The sequence below is a fragment of the Ambystoma mexicanum genome, chromosome 10 (assembly GCF_040938575.1).
Source record: "Ambystoma mexicanum isolate Mex_15411 chromosome 10, UKY_AmexF1_1, whole genome shotgun sequence".
NCBI lineage: Eukaryota > Metazoa > Chordata > Amphibia > Caudata > Ambystomatidae > Ambystoma > Ambystoma mexicanum.
Window position 1 is genome coordinate 1033275307 of NC_090932.1, and position 21900 is coordinate 1033297206.

Sequence of the window (21900 nt, forward strand, 5' to 3'; positions counted from 1 at the left end):
ATGAGTGGAGTTTCCTGCTCCTTAGGTGGTTCCTGAGGGGGTGTTAAAGGAAGTTCCAGGGATAGACAATGAGACATACAAAACTCTGAGCCTAGGAACAGTGATCCTGCTGTCCAGTTTATATACGGGTTGTGATTTTGTAACCAGGGCATACCCAATACCATGGGGTATTGGGCAGACTTAATGATATCGAATCTGATTAGCTCTTGATGGTGGTTTATTGAGAGCTGGATTTCCTTGGATTGTAGGCTTATGGGCCCTGAACTGAGGGGTCTTCCATCGATTGCTTCCACAGGCTGCATGGTGCTTCGTGCCTCATATGGGATTTGATGACTGACAACCCATTCCTGATCTATGAAGGTTCCCATAGCTTCACAGTCAACCAAGGCCAGAATGGGGCAGATCTTACTCTTCGAGGGTGAAAGAAATGCCTGGAGAACGACCAGTCTGTTTTGTCCAGGAGAGTTCAAGGATGGAATTGATGTGGAGCAAACATCTCTCTCCCGAATCTCTGCTCCATTTAAGATCGAGAGCTGGCGTTTCCCGAACACCGAGGAGGTGCCAGAGGACATTCCCTGACCAAATGTTTGTCTGAAGCACAATACATACACAAACCCGCATGGATCCTTCTCAACCTTTCTTGAGGTGATATGGGTCCACAAAAGGCTCCAATTTGCATGGGTTCAGGTTCTGGGGCTGGGCTTGGGTTTGCGTCCGTTCTGGCTGTGCTCTCAAAGGACGTCTTGGGTGGGTTTCCCTTGGATTTCTTCTTTTCAGCCTTCCTTTCCTGGATGCAAAAGTCTATTTGCAAGGCCAGGTCCATTAGTGCTTGGAATGAATTTGGTCGAGCCACCCTGGCCAGTTCATCCTTGATCTCATCGTTCAGGCCTCTCCTGAACAGGGTAAAACTAGCCTCAGAGGACCAGTCTGCTTCCTTAGCCAATTGTTTAAATCTGGTCACATAAGTGAGCATATCTTGGGAGCCCTGTTGAAAGTCCAGCAAGGGTTCTTGGGCAGTATAGACCTGCTCTGGACGGTCAAACATGCCTTTAAGGGCCTGTATGAACCCATCATAGTCATCTAGGAGGGCATCGCCGGAGTTAACAAGGGGTGTTGCCCAAGTTAAGGCGTTGCCGGAAAGGTGGGATATGATGAAACCCACCTTAGCCCTAGGAGTCGAGAAATAATAGGGCTTAAAGGTAAAGTGTACCAGGCATGAATCCAGGAATCCGCAAAGTGTTTTTGCTGAACCATCATACTTGTCAACAATACCGCCCAACAGGGCACTCTCCTTTGTAGCAGAATCCCGGGATAAGACCAATTGTTTGAGCGCGGCATTTTTCGCCTTAAGATTTTGGACCTCGGTTGATAATTCTTGCACGCGTCGTATTAAGTCCTGCACGGCGGCTTCCATCTCATTTTTAGGTTCGATCGGTGGCATCTCAAACTGTCAAGGAGTTCTCCCCTTCTCACCTGGGTCGGTTGCTTGCCGGTGTCTTCGATCGCTGCCTTCTTGCGAAAGCTCCTGGTCTTGAACAGTGCTGCTCGAATCTCGTCTGGTTCCAGGTTGCGTTTAGTTCCGGGAACGTGGAGTCCAGGAATCCGGGAGTCTTGGAAAAGCTAGTTATGCTCGGAATCAGGAAGGGGAAGGGTCAGGAGTGGGTAATAGCACTGGGACAAAGGAAACAATACAGCGAGCTACGAACACACGTCTGAGGCTACTCTGCAATAGCATTGAGACGCGCGGAGCCGCGGAAGGCGTGGTCTATAAATAGATCACGCTGCGTTCAGCGCATAGAGCGAGCAAGGTCTTCAGCTCTGGACGGCCATGTTGGAAGTAGTACGGAATGTAAGCCCCGTTGAGACAAGGACCAGGCGGTCCAAAAGGGGCGTGATCTGAAGTTCATGACACATTGTGTCTTCCCCTGTGAAGCAGACAACAGTATGTCCATGTGCCAGGGTCATGAATGTGCTGTTAGTCATTTTGGGGTCTGATGGCCCTTTTGTCATGGCCACCAATGCAAGGATGGCAAAGTGGGGTATGGTTCTGTGTAATTCTTCTCACTGCTTTCTTCTTCATTCATGATGACCTTGACCTCACTAGTTCTGATATTGGACTGACTCATGTAAAACCCCAGCGGCTAAGTTTACTAAGTCCAATGCTGTTCTCGGACACGCATGGCGGCTGATAAGTGTCTTGCAGAGCCCTGTAGTAATGGGTCCATGAGCAGTACTTTATATGTCCCAAAGAGACTTCTTGTCTCTACTTGCTCATCATACTTTGTTGACCATATGGCAGAACTGAAGGGGCTCCTGGACACATGGCACAAGAGGCTATGGATGAGATGGAGCCCATGGGAATTTCCTGTATGTTGCCTCTAGGGCCAACATCATGGCAGCAGCACTTTATCACAGAACAATCAGTTCATTCAGATGGGATCCTCCAGGTCAGATCCTTTACTTGGAATTTGTGGCACGTATCAGGGTTCCATCCTGAAACCATTTTAGTTAATATTTATATGGAGATGTAACAGTGTGGTAGGAAGCTTGAGGGTCTCTGTACTGACACCCAACTTTATTTTTGGGGTTTTATCGTTAGTGCATGTCCTCCACCAAACAGACTTTCTCTGTGCTATTTAGGCTTTGATGTCTGCACTTTTCTTGAAACTCAATTCTGCTAAGTCTGAGTTCATCATACTTTACTCTTCTTCTGTGCAAAAACAATCTATTGTCCAGGAGCACACCCAGTAAATGTTACAATGATAAGTTAACTTATAGGATAGTAGGAGGGTGCGGGGGAGAGGAGGAGAGAAACAACCCTGCACTTGGTTGTACAAAGACAATAAGGAAAAAAGGGAGAATTAAAACGGTTTCCACAATCGATGGAACACTTGTGTCCCCTGCACACCTTTAAATATTGATTACCAAAAAATGTTTGTTATTAGAAAAATGTTTATATAAAATAGTACCAAACAAATTCAATCTAATATCACAATTATGTCAAGTATTTACATTGCAATACTTGATCAGTGTCACTACACTTAGTTTCAACACACAGCTTCAAAAATGGTTACAAATAATTTGACATTTCAGAGCTTCAATCTGTGCTCAACGCGTTTCAGGACTTCTTTCCCTTCATCAGGTGCAAAAGGTTCATTATGTCCTTCCTTCAAGTGTTTTAAGATAAAGAATATACTCCATTAGTATCTATTATACATTAACTCTCATCTTTAACTACCATCGCTGAGATACTATCATGGCCCATCATAAATCCATTCACCTGGTGTAGGTCAGATTATCGAATATTCAGGTGTCTTCAATTGCACTATGATAAGACTGGAATCCAGACCTGTTGAATAAGTAGGAAATGGTAAAAAACCTTGCTTCCCTAACTCTGCATATGTAACTAAAAGACAAAAAAAGGCTTCCTTACCTAAGTTCAGGTAATCAAGCGCAGCATGCTTTTTCTAAACTTAGCCTGTGGAAGAACATTTAAAATCAAATCCCTATGTACCAGATGTAAATATTTAGAGCTTCTCATGAATGATTCTCAATATACAAAACATACATTGGTTTCATAGGCAGTCTCAAAAGTTCTTTCAATTAAACAATTTTCTAGTTGCCAGCATGCTGCTCCTCTCCCCTTCCCTATATACAAACAGGTTAAAAGTATCTGTGTTAAGTATTGTTTGGTCATTAGGACAGCTTGTGCACACTCAGATGTACCACAGCTTACCTCTGTGCACATAGACTGGTATGTTCTTAAGATAGTGAAAATATCCAATTCCTACTCCATCCCTGGCAGGAATTTAGGTATTCCTAAAAGTAAAAAGTAGATCTCAGGCTTCCCATACTTATGGGCACTAAACATTCAATAAAAATCTCTATGTCTAAGACAAACACTACCACGGATAAGCACGCAACACATTAGCATTTGATGAACAGGAAGCTGCTCTCACCTGAGTCTGATGGTTTGGATCCTTTCTGAGAGGTTTTAGATTTTTCCTTCTTGGTTTTATCGTCACAAAGTCGCTCTTCGTAGAGAAAGGGCCTATCCTGAGCTGCCGCCACTATGGCATGCTGCGGATGACTATACAGAGAACAATGCTTAGCTATTGAGGGACTTTTTTAGGATGACACCTTTCGAAAGGTACCTTGCGACCTGATAAAAAGTTGGAGTGAAAAATATTAAAGTTCTTGATATTAGGTTGGGTAAGTATTTAAATCCTACGTCGCATTTGAGTAAGCTGCTACGGAGACTTCGAGACCCTCCACTCTTTTTGTTAGAACTGATTCTGGTTTGGGTGAGCTTACAACTGACAGTGCGCTGTAAAATAAAGAGATGAAAAGATATTTTCAATAGAAAAAGTGTGTTCTTTTTATTTTGAGTTTAAAGCCTTAAAGCATGACACGTGTTTCGGCAAAAATTGCCCTTTTTAAATACAGGCTAGATAGGCATGTCACAAAAGAAAACAAAAAGAGAAAATTATTTTGTAAATGATGAAGCACTTAAAAATGAAAAATAGAATACATAATAAAAGAGCACACATTTCTTAATCTTCAAAAACGAGTATGCCAAAAAAGAAAAAACATGGAAATAAAATCACAGCATTTGTTTCACAATTGGTGCCTAAACCACTTAAAATAAGATAAGTGTGGAAAGTCAGGAGAGGAAAAAAGGGGGGGAAAGTCCTTGCAGTTTAGCTAGGTGCTGAAATGTAAGTGATGGGGTACACAGAGTCATAGTGATCACTACAGTGGTAAAAGAAAAAAAGAGACAAAAGACCCATATTCTTACCCTGATTCTGTTTCAAAATAATAGCAGCATAATGCAAAGGGGTGCAGTAGGTCATGGGGTTCAATCCCGCCTGTGTGAAGTTAAATAGAAAAAAGTATACATGTATATTTCCTTTGTTTAGTTTTCCGTTTGGTTATAAACTGATGGCTAATCAAGGACACATATCTAGCCAACATACATATGTCAAGTCTGTGGGATACGGTTGAAAATAGAGGGTTGACATGGACATCATTCAAACTCGATTGCTAAAAATGATTCAAAAGGATAATTCCTGGAAGAGTGAAAAAGAAAGGAAATGGACTAAGATAGTGCCGCACGTATTGTTATAACAAGATTAGTTTCGGTATCTGTACACAAGTTTGTGTCAAGTTTTCAATTATGGACATCAAGCAAAGTGTCTTTATACACTTTTAGAATTCAGTACCGGCAAAGCGCGCTTAAAATCTACATGCAAGTCCCATTATGCTGGGTGAAAAGATGAATACACCCAATAAGAGATGCTGAATAGAATATGGTTGTAACTAACACGTGCGCTGCTGTCAGCGACACGTGTATGCTCATAATGAAAGCGAGTTGAGTGAAAGCCCCCCATTGTGGGTGGGAAGCACAAGAGGGTCCTACCTCGTACTGAACGGTCCTCAATGTGTCGGGTTGTCCGCTGCTGTGACAGTGGATTCAGTGGACTAAAAAAGAGTCTTTTGTTAGTGTCGAGTAATGGCGGCCATACTTAGGGAAGAAACACTGTGCGGACACTATTGCACAATGTAAGAATGCCCATTCCATCATGACCCGGGAAGAAAAGAAGCCGGGTCAGGCTTAGTATTGAGTTTGAATGATGTCCATGTAAACCCTCTATTTTCAACCGTATCCCACAGACTTGACATATGATTGTTGACTAGATATGTGTCCTTGATTAGCCATCAGTTTATAACCAAACGAAAAACGAACCAAAGGAAATATACATGTATACTTTTTTCTATTTAACTTCACACAGGCGGGATTGAACCCATGACCTACTGCACCCCTTTGCATTATGCTGCTATTATTTTGAAACAGAATGAGGGTAAGAATATGGGTCTTTTGTCTCTTTTTTTCTTTTACCACTGTAGTGATCACTCTGACTCTGTGTACCCCATCACTTACATTTCAGCTCCTAGCTAAACTGCAAGGACTTTCCCCCCCTTTTTTCCTCTCCTGACTTTTCCGCACTTATCTTATTTTAAGTGGTTTAGGCACCAATTTTGAAACAAATGCTGTGATTTTATTTCCATGTTTTTTTCTTTTTTGGCATACTCGTTTTTGAAGATTAAGAAATGTGTGCTCCTTTATTATGTATTCTATTTTTCATTTTTAAATGCTTCATCATTTACAAAATTATTTTTTCTTTTGTGTCATGTCTATCTAGCCTGGATTTGAAAAAAGCAATTTTTGCCAAAACACGTGTCATCCTTTAAGGCTTTAAACTCAAAATAAAAAGAACACACTTTTTCTATTGAAAATATCTTTTCATCTCTTTATTTTACGGCGCACTGTCAGTTGTAAGCTCACCCAAACCAGAATCAGTATACAGAGAACAAAGTAGTGAGCAGGAAGGATAGGTCCAGATATAATAGAGGGAAAAACCCTCTCCAGACGGAAAGAATGCGCAAATGGTGGCTCCAGAGAAACGGAGTCACAAGAGAGATCCAAGGAGACGGTCCACAGCGAATTGGCAATAGTATAAGAAAAGGGTGAAACCCCAAAGGAATGCAAGAGAGGGCCAGGGAGGGGGCAAGCAAAACAGGACCAGGAAGAATGAGCAGGACAGGAGAGAACCAGGAAGTCCAGGAGGAGAGACCAAAGGGTAAACCGGAGAAAATGGGGACACTGTAGAAGGAAGGCAAGCAATAGGAAAACTAGCATCTTACTCAAAAGCCGGAGCGAGGACATTTGCAACACGAGGCGCTCCATGGCTCACTGGCTAATGAGGAAAGCTGCAGCTGCGAGCTGCCATCTTGGAAAAGAGCTAGACCGCTAGCTGTAGAACATGACGGAACACATGCTGCTTCAGGAGAAACAACCGTGTTGTGAGCCGTTTGCTTCTCCTTGCTCCACTGATGTCACAGCGACCAATGGGCAGCTGTGACAGTATGCCCCCTCTTTATCCAACTGGGTCTCTGTTTCCAGGGAAGTCGCTTATGGAATTGGTAAACCAACCTAGGAGCATGTATATGGGAAACCGGTTTCCAAGTGTGCTCGGATAAGTTAAACCCTTTCCAGTGGACTAGATATTGCAGAGAACCTCTGTAGTAACGTCAGTCGCAGAGCCTTGAAACATCGTGTTTTGCAGGTTCAGAAACAGGGGGTCTGTGTCCTGGTGATCTCATAGGACGATGAAATGAATCAGGTCAGTAGTTCTTGAGGAGGGACGGTGGAAAACCGGGTGTATGCATTTCCATGAGGGTGCGAACTTGAGCTCAAAGGCCACCGGGTTGATCTTGTCATTGTTTGAAAAAGGTCCAACGTAACGAGGAGAAAACTTGGATGGTCGTATCCATCTTCGTAGATATCTTTTAGACAAACATACAAGGTCTGCAATGTTCCATTCCGGGTTCTCCTTATGATGTAAGTCTGCATTCTTCTAGTTTCGTGCCTTAGAAATCTTTAGATGGTGGTAACTATCTCTTGGGTTTCCTTGATGTTATTCAATTAGTGATTTAAGGCAGGGATGTTGGATGGTGGACACATTTTCTACAGGAATACTCTGGGATGGGTACCTGAGAGGCAGTAGAAGGGTCTCAGCTTTGTGGCAGTGTGAACCGTATTGGTATAGGAGAATTCTGTGAGTGGAAGTAGATCAGACCAGGACGATTGCACATTGGTTGTGTAATAACAAATATATTGTTCCAATGTGTGGTTGAGTCTCTCTGTTTGCCCATTAGATTGGGGATGATAACCAGAAGATAGTGCCCTTTCTATCCCGAGTAGATCACAGAGAGTCTTCAAGAACTTGGAGGTAAATTGGGACCCCCTATCAGTGGTTATGGATAAGGGAAGACCATGTAGAGAGAAGGGAGCAAGTGCTTCTGCAAAGTCCTTGATGACTGTCGCAGGGCAGACATCACCTCGGATTCGGGAGGGTTTGTTGCCCTTTGATGATCTGGGTGACCTCAATTGCTGAGACCTGTTTGAAATTAAGTAGGCCTTGTGAGAAGGCTGTGGTTCCCAGCGCAGGGGTCAGGGGGCTGTAGTGCCTCTGGTCAGAGTGGCTTTTTTCAATAGAATCTTCTTCTGGAGCAAATCAATTTTATCTTGCAATGCATTTTTGATGTCAGTGCACCACATGCTCTCTTTTGTGCATTTGGCGGGTGGGGGAATGGGTGATTCAAGCTCTCGTGATATAGAGAAGAGCTCTCAGGAACTTAAGTTTGTGTTGGCTAGTCTTGTATTCTAAATGGAGCTTTTAACTTGGAGTATTGCTAATTTGTAGTCCTTGGATGCAGCGTTAAAGTGAGCTTTATTGGCCTCAGGTGGATTCTTTTTCCAGTTGGTTTCTGCCACTCTTTTCTTTGCATAGAGGGCTTTGCGGTCAGAGGAGAACCGGGAGTTGATTTGCAAGGTTTGGCTTTCCATTGGGTAAGGGGCGCTGCGATATTGATGGCCCGGGTGCGGGTTTCATTGCAAATATCTACCAAGGAGGCCGGCTCGCTGGAGAGAGTTTGAGAGGAAGTAATATCGTTCAGCAGTGGCAGAATACAGGTGGCAGTTATATTAAGAGAACTCCTCGTTTGAGTAGGGAGCAAGGACCTGGGTAGTGTTGGGAGAGAGTCAGATGCTTGTAGGTTAAAGGAGATAATATTCTGGTCGGACCATGAGCAAGGCAAGTTGGATGATAATGTAGCATAAAAGTTCTGGTCAGCGAACAAGCCAGCCCAGATAGTGCAAAAAAAGTCTGCAGGTCACATGTCATCACCAAAGTCTGCCAGTCACATGTCATCACTGGTGGAAAGACCTGCATGGAGGAAAGAGAATTCAGGGTCCTGGAGTCCAAGACATCTGAACATTCAACACTGGTTTGACAAAAGCAATGGTCAAAGACATCCGTACAGCGAGCAACACTCAAGGTCACTAGACAGCAGGTTTTTCACCATTGCAAGGAGAATCGGCTATCACTGGAGATCTGATAGGCAAGATGTCAGACAATTCTGATGAGGTTTTGGTCTGTGGCTCTACTCCTATCAGAGGGAAATCCTTGTGCTCAGCCTCTCAGGCCACACAGCTGATCACCATTTAACATTCAGAGACCCAAAGGGCAGACCTGCCCTGGTATAAAGAGGTGCAGCATTTTATGGTGAGGGAGGGTGCCAGTGGGTGGAGAACCAGCAGGAAGGAGATGGCAATTGGTAGTCCAATCTACCTTCTCCTCTTTCTCTCTAAACTCGTAGAAAGAGCTGTCTACTCCCAAGTCGCTTCCTATCTTAGCTTCCATTCCCTTCTTCCATTGGTCCAAACTGGTTTCTGTCCAGTCCACTCTACCAAGACTGCGCTGCTGCACTTTTCCAACTCTCTTCTGCCAGACACAACAAGCTTTCATCAATTCGTATCCTCCTTGGTCTATCTGCTGCATTCCATACTGTTCATTCCCCACTCTACATTCTGCTTTAATGTCTCTTGGCTTATCAGATGCAGTCCTTCAGTGGTTCTGGTCCTATGTTTCCAGTCGCTCTTGGTTTCATTTATCCACCCTGTCTCCTTCTCCGTAGTGTCCCACAAGGCCCTCTGTTTGGCTCTTTACTATTCCCTGTCTAGACTATTCCTCAGGCTGCACTTATTGAGTCCTTTAATCTTTCAAGTCATTTCTTTGCTTTTCCTCTTTCCGATTCCCTTCATTCCACTGTCTCACCCTGCCCTTCTGCTCTCCAATCTTGGATGTCCTCTCATTTCTTACATCTTAAACAGAAATTCTCTTTTTCCCTGCCTATCCCCCCTACTTCCTGGCCTGTGGTCCCTCTTTTCCTTCCTCTGCTTGCAATCTCAGGGCCACTTTGATTCATTCTCATCCTTCTCTCTTCACATTTCTACTGCTGCAGCTACCTGCCACTACGATCTTTAGAACATTTGTTGCGTACAACCTTTTCCTACTTTGCGTGCTAGTACATTTCCAGTCGCCTCTTCAAATTTTTCTCGACTCCACTATTGCTTTGCTCTTATAGTAGGTCTTTCCTCTTCTCTCCTTACCCACTTTGCTCGGTTTTTAAATCTGTGACACAAGTTGTAACAAATGAAGCACCAAGAATATTCAAGTTTACACTTTTCATTTGAGGTGTCAGGATGGTTGTTTTAGTTTCTATAGTGTTCCCCTGACATTTCACAAGGATAGTATAGGTTTTTCTTCCTAGGTTAGTCCCTAGGGACCTTTTCTTTTCTTCCCTTCCTCCTTCCCATCACTTTCTCTTTCTGTCTTTTCCTCAGGGATATGGTGCCCTGCTAACCCTTCCACAACCAGGCCTATAGTGCCCTGCTCACTCTACCAGGGATATAGTGCCCTACTCACTGATCCCCACCCAGGCATACAGTATCCTGTTCACCAGTCCACACCGAGGGATATAGTACCCTGCTCACTAGTCCACACGGAGGGATATAGTGCCCTCCTCATTAGTCCACACCTAGGGATGTAGTGTCCTGCTCACACCTCAGGGCCTCTGCCCTTTCTTTCTCTTGTCTGGGCCTCTGCCCTTTTTCTGCTCTGCCTTCCCCTTGGCCATAGCCTCCATCGTCATCTTCGCTGAAGATGTAAATTAATTTATAACGAACAAACATCTCGCCACCAAAGGGGCATCGTGGCACAGAATAACTTTAGGTAACACCTTACAGAGCTAACTGAGTCAAAGGATAGAATCAGCTGTTACCTAGGGAACTAACAGATTTTCATTTTTTTCCTAAATTCAACATGTCCTTCCAGGAAGCAGTGTGAGCATGGCAGCGTATTCCATAACCTTGCCGCCTGAGCAGAGAATGAGCACCTGCCGCAATTTTGGTACCTGAATTTAGGAATTGACAAAAACCCAGCAGAAGTTGACCTCAGATAACAATTTGGCGTGTACTGTCTTAAATGTCTCCATATGAATGGAGGCCCTTTACGATGAAATATTTTATGCACCAGGCAGAGAGCTTTCCATTCCATTCATGTTGTCAGTGGTAACCAATGTAGGTTGCACAGAGCCGAAGAAATATGGTATAGTTGACTCAACCAAAATCGTATTTGTGGCACAACATTCTGGAAATATTTAAGTACTGTATTTGATAGTCTAAACAACTGGCCACAAAGGCGTTCATCAGTTGAATTTTTGCAGGAAAAGAAAAGTTATCCGAGAACCTTTTTTAAGCTGCTCATTTGAAAAAAGCAACTACTTGTAAGTTTTCTTATCTGTGAGACCACAGAAAGGTAGGCATCTATCCAGACACCTCGATTAGGAATACCTTTTGCTGGAATAGACTATGGACCAAGCAAGGGAGGCCATTATCAATTGGGGTCTCATTCCGATTTGGGCGGTGCAAGTTAAATGCAGCAGTATTACCATATACCGCCGCGTTACCGCACCGCCCAACTATGAGGTGGGCGGAAAGTTGGAGCATTTACCTCGAGCTATGAGCTGGAGGTAAATCCGCCGACTTTCTGCCCCTTTTCAGTGGAATTACTACAACGTAATTACAGCCTTGGTAATTCCGCCGAAAATGCCCCATTGAGTCCTATGGACTAAAGGAAAATGGGGACTTACACTGCCACCGTCACTTGTAAACCGGTAGTGATATCGCTGGACCAAGTGGCAGTAACAATAATACAGTTTGGTCGTATCTGGGTGCATTTGCAGCACAGCTACCACCAAACTAGTAATGAGGCCCCATCATTTGAAGGACGAACAGCCTTTTGATTACAGATTAAGATCTCTGTTTTCTGAACATTTATTTTGAAACAATTCCTGTCCATCCATTTCCTGACCTATTCCATGCAATATTTGAGTTCTTCTATTGCTGAGCCCTAAGGGTTTTCTAGGGGAAGAATAAGCTGGGTGTCACCTGCATACATATAGAAAGTTATTCCTGCCCCACGGATTTGCTCAGCCAAATGTTTTATGTAAATATTGAAGAGCAAATTGCTGGGAGAGGAGTCCTGAGCCAATCCACAGGAAATAGATATTTGTGCAGAAAAAAAGGTGGGAGGGACACAGTTTGAACACAACCAGTCAAAAATGACTTTAGACAATTCCATGCATTACCCTTAATTCCCATCTTGAGCAGGCGTCTCAGCAGAATGTTATGATCCACGGTATTGGAGGCCAATGAGAGACCTAGGAGCACTCGGGCACCAGTTTTTCCTGTATCCACACAAAGCAGCCGCGTTTTGTATGTGCATACGGTACAGTCTCCCCTAATAAACTCAGTAGAACAAAACCACATAGTCTGGTCATCCTTCTTGGCCACCACTGTCATAGGTGACATGTTATAATCTTGCAGTTTAGGAATAGGTCACTTGAGGTTATAATTCCCAGTTTCCTCAGATCTCTCACCATAATGGGGGTCACTCTTGAATTTGAGTCTTCGAATCTAGAGGTAAACATTGTGGGTTGATCAGATTTAGAGTGCAGTCTTCTGCATGCCAAAACTATGCAGGCTACATTAGCTCACCCCTTGTGCATGGTTGGGTCTCTTGTAGAGCTACTTCTAAATTAGCTAGGGTCACAATTGTCTTTTCAAGGATCACATGCTGTCAGATAAGAGGAGTGTAGTGCCGATGAATTGAATGATGAGGCTGGGCAAAAAAAAAATATTATGTCTCTAGGTCAGGAACACCCAGGCACCAGAATCACAGGGGAGGGTCAAAGCATTCCAACCAGGCCCAGCGTATGTCCCCTGTCAGTGTATTCTGTTATGATTTAACTAATAAAAAGAGCATGTTGGGTGTTTACTTGAATGTTAGAGAAAATGTATAGAAATGTTGGCCCAATCACCCTTTTAATAAGCGAGATTCTGCACACCAATTATATAGGGTGGGAGATCCATCTCTCAATTCTCTGAGGAGCATCTGCTAATTCCGGTTTCTGAGTACTCATACTCAAACTTATAGACACACTTTACTTCATATTACACATAAGGATGCCTGGCAATTTAGATTCTAGAAAGCTGGCCCCACTCATCACAGATCTTCACCCATTCTATGAGTGTTTTCAGCAAGAGGAAGAAGCTTTGGCTTATTCCAGTTTATTTTGAGTCTGGAAAAGTCTCCAAAGTTCTTATTTTCTGCTACTATAGGTAGCGAGGTATCCTCAACATTTCTTACATAACGGCACACATTGAACAATGTTGTTAGGACCTGCTGGTTATACAAGAGTAGTCTCCCCTGGACATTCTATTCTTGTAAAATACAAGGTAGGGCCTTTATTATCAGGGCTAAGGGAAGTGGCAACAGGGCACAGCACTACCTCCAGCTTCGACAGCATAAACAAGGGTCGGAAGCATAGATTTTGGTCTACACTCTGAATAGCGGCTCTTTATAACAACCTAATAAGGTCTAAAAAACATCAGCCACCACCATTCTTCTTAATAATGAAACCATAAAAGGCCACTCTAAAGACTTAAATGCTTTCTTTGGCATCAACAAGCATTGCTACTACTGGGAGCTGCTGGTCCAGCATCATCAGAACATCAAAAAAGGGCCTGATGTTTGCATGTTCAGATCTATCTTCTATAAATGCTGAGTAGTCAGGGAATTCCATTGAAGGCTGTAGTGGGAGTAGACTGCAAGCCTGTACTTTGGCCAATAGCTTTTTGTCAAAGTTTAGTAGTCACAGAGAGTGGTAGAGCTGCTACTTGGAGCTATTGTTACAAGGTTTCAAGAGTTCTGTAGTTGCATCCGCCCCGGTAGAATTAGTGAGACTTTGAACTGTCAGAGCCTCCTCAAAGAGCAGTTTGAACTTGGGGACAAGCTGTCCAGAACACTCCCAGCAAAATCCTCTACCCATAGTCATTATTGGTGTCAATCATTTCCTTGTCTCTCAAGGTAGAATTCCACACAGTTCCATGTGTAATTTGCCAAACCATGCTGTCTCTGCATAGCCCAGATGTACTTCAAAGACAGCTGTTGGGTAATGCTCCCTGGAAGTACTTCTTCAAGGTATCATTCACATCTTTGCTGCTCCTGCTCATCACCCCATCTTGCAATAGAATTAGTTTAGTCTCACAACCTCTAACCTCCTGCTGCAAGGCCACCAACAACACACTACCAAAGCGCTTGCTTTCTCCATATTTCCGGCCAATAACCCTCAGATTTATATATTTCATTTTGCAGTAGGTTCTCTTTAATCTAATATACAATTTCGACCATCTTTGTGTCTCATTATCATCTTCAGGAGTTGTAGTTTCAACTTCATTGAGATTAGTTCAGCCCGGATTGCACAAAGTATCCCCACATCTTTTAATATATATATTCCTCTAAGGAATACTTGAAGGTTTCCCAGAAGGTAGATTGCAGGGCCATCTCTTCATTAAAAAACAAAATGGAGGTATTTGTTTCTGCAATATGGCTGTGAAGGCAAGATTTGAACCACATGGTGCTCACTTTGGGGCCCAATCTACCTAATGAAATGAGAGCAATCACTGGGGAGCTATCTGAAAGAGTGCAAGGGAGAACTGCAAATTCATTGGTAGAATGTAAATTCCCTATAGAGCTAAGCCAGAGATCCCACCTGGAAGATGTGTTGTTGCCATTCATTAAAAAGAATACTCACTCTTAGATCCGGGTACTGCCCTTCAAACAACCAGCAGTCCAAAGGTAATCATTCTGTCGTGAATGACAACACTTGAATTAGCGTGGGAGCTAGTACCTGTTGATGGCCTTTTCACGGACACGTCCAAGGTGGTTTTACAGTCAGCAACTATTAGGAAATTGCAATCAATCAAACCATTGCATCTTGCACACACTCCTTTGAAGTACTCATGGGAATCACGTTTAGGCTCATAACGATTAACTAATGCAATGCTGCACCTTCAATGGTTCCTGTTACAATGACATATGTCCCCTCTAAATCAATTATGGTTTTATGGCAGCAGGATTGGAGACTCCAGTGAGCTAGTATGAGTACCCCTCCAGAGTATGTTGAGTAACTGGATTGCCACTTAGTGCTGCAAACATTACAAAAGAACTGCCTTAATTGTCAGAGATTGTTAAGCAAAAGAATTTAAAAGTTTGCTTTCAAGACAAATTATATTGGTTTCCTTTCGCAAATTCCCCACCCTAAATTATAGTGTTGTATTTACTGTTTTAGTTGCACTTCAGTGCTTTTTATAAAATGTGCGTCGGTTGCTTAGAGTATTTCTTTCATTTCTACTCCGATAATGGTCTTTGAGTCAGCTGACTCGTCTCCTCTGCATTTATGTGCAGAGAAATGCATCCGTGTACAACGGGTGCGCCTAATGCACGTTGAAGGCACGCAAAAAGAAAACCTGTCCGCCCTTCCTGGTTCGCTCTGGGCTCAAAACTCTAATGTTCAACCAGTATGTGGCCTGAAGTCTGTTGGTAAGTTTGACTCTTGTCTTTATACACACTCTACTCTCCGCACTTTGGCCCTTTGAGACACTGTGTTCGCCGAGACACTGGACTGAGGACCCTCCAATTCTAACTTGCCTGACACCTCCTGCGTTATATGGGTTCCTAATTAATGCTCACTCTTTAGTTAACCATCGCCTAGAAGTGTTTGACCTACCTCTACATGATCCAGACATTGCCTGTATTACAGAAACATGGATTTCCAACAGCTCTGCCCCTGAATTTATCGAAGCTTTGCCTTCAGATTATGCGATCATTTATGCTGACCCCAAGGCAACTCATCCTGGTGGTAGAGTTGCTTTTCTTCATTAACGGCATCTCCAATGTGCACGTATAACCATTTCTCCTTGTGTAGGGATAGAATACTTGTTAGTCAGAATGTATTTTTCAACCACTCAGACATTTTATGTTTTGACTGTATATTGACATGCTTTGATGCCCAGTTTGTAGAGATCTTTGTTAATTGAATTGCAGACCTTTAGTTGAAGTACCCCTCCCTTTATGTCATGGGGGATTTACATTTCTGGCCTGATGACCCTTCTGATCTTCATGGCCGTATATTAATTAATTTGCTGGCTGACCTGTAGATACTCCAATAAGTGACTGGCACAACACACATTAAAGGTCAGTCGCTTGATCTTATCTTTTCTACAGAGAATGTAGTCACTGTGTTTGCCTGCCTGCCTGCGGTCTGGTCCAATCACTTTTTGGTCCCTTTTACAATAGCTTTGCCTTCTCACTTTCTACCTGTCAGTTTGCTCAGTGCAAACTGGGAATCAAAGCATGGTGGACAATGTATACAGTCAAAACATACAATGTCTGACTGAGGTACTGGTGGTTGGCCCTCTACCCTCTATGGACCGATACATTCTGGCCTCCTTCTCTGGGTAATCTCCCCTCGCCTGTTGAATCAGTAAAAAACCTAAGGGATAAGATTTCTACCACTCTTTCTCCTGATTTGCAAATTTGTGGCAGATGTAGCTCTGGCTTTTTTAAGCTGAGAACTTTAAAGAAACTGATGCCATTAATCCCTGCTAATATGAAGGGCTCACTGGTTGCCTGTGCTGTCTTGGGTATCCTAGACTATTGCAAGGTCACCCTGCAGGACCACTCTAAATACTACCTTCAAAGGCTTCAGGTGGAGCAAAACACAGCAGCTTGGCTGGTGGCTGGCCTTCCCAAATCTCCCCACACCTCCCTGATTTTGAATAAACCTCATTGGATTGGAGTGAATTTTAAGTCTCTGTCTCTCATTCATCGTGCTCTTCATGGTCAGGGGGCCTTGTGCACAAAAAGCCTACTCTCTTTGTCCCTGCTGGGGCACTGTGCTCCGCTGGTTACTATCGTCTTGTTGTCCCCTGGGTTAAAAAAAGCACGGTTGGAGGTTGGATGTTTTCCATGGCAGGGCCTCGGTTCTGGAACTCTCTGCCCCTGGCTCTGAGTCTAACTGATGATTTCTGAGTCTAACTGATGATTATCTTCAATTCTGTAAGGGTTTAAAGACCTTTCTGTACCCGCATTGATTGGTATGGCCTTCCTTTTTTTTTACGTTGTACTACTCTTTCTGACTAACCCTTGTGGTGTTCAGTAAGAGCACCAAGACAGCTTCGGGTAATAGATGTGCTATACTAAGCTCCTATAACATAACATAACAAATGCACATCATACTAGCTGTTAATCCATTCCCAACCAACCAACCCACCCCATCCTCCAGGTCCACCCCTAATATGTTCTACAAGGCACCTGATGCCTCACGTTATAAGAAATACTTAGATGGCCTTCCGATGCTATTCCCTCCACCCACCTAAAACAATACCACCCATTGTCCCAAACCACTGTCTGTCATTAATGTCCATGCCGAGCGACACCATGTGATGCTTCACTTCCTGGTAAACATGGCCGGCCAGATCCGCTTACAATCTCTTCCTCCTCTAACAACTTACACTGTTGATGGGAGGCCTTTTTGTACTATTGTTCAGCCATTGTGATTCATTGGACCCGGTTTAAACATCCTTGATCTACTGCACTCATGCAGGCAGAACGTTCATAGCAAGCGGTTTAGGAGCACACGCGCAGTCCAGTTCATAATAGCCAAGCATTGCCTGTTGCCAATAGGGGCAACGGGGCGCACTAAGGAAAGACGGCAAGAAGTTGAAAGAAAAATAATAAACACAAGAGTGATGAAATGGGATTTCGTCATGATGCGGGTGGGTGTATTTTACCTGTAAGGAAAACCCAAGTTACCACCCCTCTTGCTGTGTTGTGCCCCTAATCGGTATTTTGTTAATTTGTTTTATTGACTCAGGTCTGCATTTTTCTTCCACAGCACTGCCTCAACCCCTGGCGAAACAGAAGTGGACTGTATCAGATAAGTGAATTTCCTAGAAAACACCAAGTTAACTTCATTTCCGTCTAAATAATCCAGGATAGGGCTAAAGCGTTTTATTAATGATTTTATACAAACCAAAAGTAGAACCTGTCAGGGTTGCGGCAAAACGCAATAAACAATGCATCAGGATGGTAACAGTTAATAGCAATTAAGGGTATCAGTACTGTTGCTACTATTTTCCAACTTTAAGGGGATAGTAAGGAGTCAGTGCCTCTCAATAATGGAGGACAACAAAATCAGGGACTTCTCTGCTTGCTCCAAATGGGTTTGGTACAGGGATGTTGAATGTATTAAAGTTCCAAAAACAAACAATCCCACACCAGGTAATAAGTGGAAAGCAAATGTGTCCCAAATGTTCCTCAGAATATCAACAGAAATATAATGGGTCAAAACAAAAGGGGTACCATCCTGAGAGATGGTGTTTTTCCTTCGAATAGGTCAGAAGGGTTCAACTTTCTTTACAGACTGCAGGGTTTCCCAAACGCAGAGCCACTGTTCCCAGACTGATAGATGTTTCCTCAGGTCTACAATTCACCGACACCTAGGGATTTTCCCCGGTGCTCTCTCCTTTTGTGCCGGCAAGGACTTCCTGCCAGGCGGGGTCAAGGATGGCACTTGTGGGTTTGTCTGATGCATCGAATGGGGTTCTCTTCCTGCCGGCTAGAATGGACTTCTTGCAGGTTGGCCCCAAGTTTGGGCCTGTTGGTTGGTCTGGTGCACCCTGGTGGGATTCTCTTGTTGCGAGTTGTAAAGGAATTCCTGCCAGTCTAGGCCATGCTAATCACATTAACGTTGGTCGGGTGTGCTCTGGTTAGGCTTGGCAGAGAAACGTGTCAATATCCTTCCACACAACTCACTTCCCGTCTGCTCTGCATTCTGTTTGGGGTCTTTGTCCAGGCTTACTGAACCTATGCTAGTCTCCCTGCTCCCCAGTGCATAGCGGTGCAGCCTTGGCCAAAGTGGTCCTGCGAAACCTCCCTATTCTTGCTTTCTATGTGGATGGTTGACCCTTTTCCCTCCTGCAGCAGATGATTCAACTGTATACCCCTCTCTTTTGGCTCAATGTCTTTCTTATGGTGTCTCCTCTTCTCCTTCTGCTGACAGTGCTCACTTCACTAATGGTATCTTCTTTTCCTTACTTTAATTTTCCCTTACTTCCATGACTGCTCCTTGACCCTGCCCACACAATTTGTCTCCTCCTAAATCATGACTTTCCTCTCTGCAAGACAAGTTTTCAATCCAATCACCTTCACCTCTGGCCTTCGTACTTCTGCCAGCAATGCTCTCTCGTCTGATGGTAACCCTTCTCCTTCAATACTCCTCTATTCTTCCAGTCTCCAATTCTCTCCTTCACCTCCAGTACAACTCCTCACTCCTAGGTGATATCTCTCTCCCTTCCTCCTTTTTAGGCTCTTCACTTTTTCCTCCTTCAACTCCCAAATATCCTCCATGATCTCTTTCCAGAGAATATCTCTCTCCTGCACAATATTCCTCTTCTCCTCTTTCCAGATGGTACCCCTCACTTTCCTCTTCATGCCGAAGAAACCCCTTTGTACTTGCTTCAAACTGATGTTTTTCTCTATTCCCAAAAAGCCAGCGGGCCCTCAATGAGACTCACAAATGACTGAGACGCACAAGTGTTTAAAATAAATATGTTCATTTCAACCATCCGGGGGATCATTTGCAAGAAGCATCAATCAGATGAGCCTATACCAAAACATATACTAGGGGAGCTTCTGTATTAAGCCTAGTGTAGGAGTTTAAAATTAACAGATCGAGGACCCTTTCTTTCACAACACCTGCCCACCTATCTGACATGCTTCTGCCCATTCTACTCCTCTTAACTGTAATCTCCCTTGGGACCTCTGCTATCCACATGTACTGTCATGATGCCTACCCCCAGGCATCCGGACCAAGTCCATCAGCCCCGGGAGCAGGCATCTAGACATTTAGTAAAACCTCAGCAGCCCCGGCTAGGGGCTATCTGGGTTCAGTCCTGGCGCCTTTGGCGCCAGGCTCATAGTAGGAATCAGTCCTGGCGCCTAAGGTGCCAGGCTCATAGTCACTACTTACCTCAGGCAGACCATGCTGCAAATGACTCCAATCCAACATGAAGCCTGAAAGGGACTATTTTTCTACAGGGACTATATTTTACTCGGGTGTGGTTCTAGGGGCTTCTTACCTCAGACTACTTTTAAGGCTATTTAAACCACACCCGACCAGCAACACATGCTTCGCGTTATTCTCCATCCAGCAGCGTAACACTCACCGTGCCTGCAGCCTGCATCCAGTCTTCTGCCACGCCGCCTCGAATCCGGAGCTCTTAAAACAAAGAGGAAAGAAAGGGACAAGGTTAGAAAACAAACTTATTTCTATTCCACACCTGATTCTGGATCCATCTTGTCTCCGGACCTGTAAAGAACATCATTTCTGCACGCGCCGCACCTCCAGCTGCAGCGCCGCGCCATACTCACCAGTTTTCACAGCATCCTTCGGGTCGGCGCTGCCTCCATCATTTCTTCGCCGAACTTCGGCACCTAGGAGACCAAAGAAAACCACAAGGTGAGCCGAGGGAACCAACAAATATAATTCTTACCATCATAGACTTACCTGATTTACCACCGGAGGCATCCTTTTGTGACTCTCCATATTTTCACGTGCCGCATCTGTAAAGAGAGACAAAACAACACGTTTTCTTCGTGCAACATTTACCAGACAGCGCCGGGTAATACAGACTCTTACCTGAGCGCCAACAGCTGCCACAAGAGCATCTTTTCACGAGCCAGCTGCAAGACAAGAAAGGAAGGGGGGAACAAGAGTGAACATCGGACATATTGAAATCTATGAACTTAATACTTACTGGTCCTAACCAGAAACCTCAGAGTCAATACTCTCCGGAACTCTCCCGAGCCTTCAAACCAGTGAAATAACTGGAATCAACACGCCCCTGCAAATCCACGCAGGATGGAGAGCTCATCTTTCAAGAATATAAGGTGAGATTGCTGTGAGGGTATTTCGGAGGTGATTAGTTGGGGAGGACTGTGGGGGTGCCATCACTTGAATCCATAAGTGGCTAAATTCATCTCTCCACTTGCAGGAGAATATTTCTACTGGTTAAGCAGACAAGATTAGGAGGGCAGATCCAGTCAGTCATCGCTGCACTACGCATCACGTGGGTGGAGACCGCAGCTGTCCGGGTCCAACCGACGGCCCTGTGGGATCAATTCCCAACCAACCAACCCATCCCATCCTCCAGGTCCACCCCTCATATTTTCTACAAAGCACCTGATGCCTCACGTTATAAGAAATACTTAGATGGCCTTCCGATGCTATTCCCTCCACCCGCCTAAAACAATACCACCCATTGTCCCAAATCACAAACAGAACGCGAAGCCTATCTACAAATCCCCACACGGGTGTTATGGAAACTTCAGAAACCGACCAACTAGCCCTATTGTTAGGGGAACTTAGGGCAGAAGTGCACTCCGCGCGCCAAGAGACTAATGCCCTCAGGAGAGAACTGATTGTGTCAAATGAGCGCACTGATGATCTTGCTAGACAATTACTGCAAAACCAAGCTGGGCAAACACCATTACCTGTACTCGGGGGGAATCCAACTCCTGTTTCATCAAGCAATCCTGTGCAAGTGGTTCTACCAGGGAGCATTCCTTTAGCTCCACCCGAACGTTTTGCTGGGGACCCAAAAAGGTTTGCCGTGTTTATGAACCAATGCCGCTTGCACTTTTGATGAAGACCTGGAGCTTTTCCGAACGACCAAACCAAAGTAGCCTTTGTACTATCATATCTTAGTGGCAGCGCAGCGGATTGGTCAATTCCATTAGTTAACCAGGATGACCCTTTTCTTCGGGATTTTCAAGGTTTTCAATTGAGCGTGGAAAGACTATTTGCCAGACATTCACAGGGACACGCCCTGGATAACAAACTTTTATCATTACGACAAGGTAACCAGGATCTACTAATCTATATCACCACTTTCAATAGGTTAGTGGTGGAAACCGGATGGCCAGAGGTAAAACGAATTACATTATTTCATCGTGGACTTTGGGGTGAACTCAAAGACGTTTTGGCCCAAGTTGTGAACCCACCTCAGGATTGTGCAGAATATATAGA

At 44.2% G+C, this 21900-nt stretch overlaps 1 protein-coding gene across 2 annotated transcripts in view; it reads left to right on the top strand.

Moving 5' to 3' along the window:
• The window catches only part of LOC138491968 (dihydropyrimidinase-related protein 2), a 581041-nt gene that overhangs the window by 86210 nt on the left and 472931 nt on the right, over positions 1–21900 (top strand). The gene's annotated exons all lie outside the window — the stretch shown is intronic.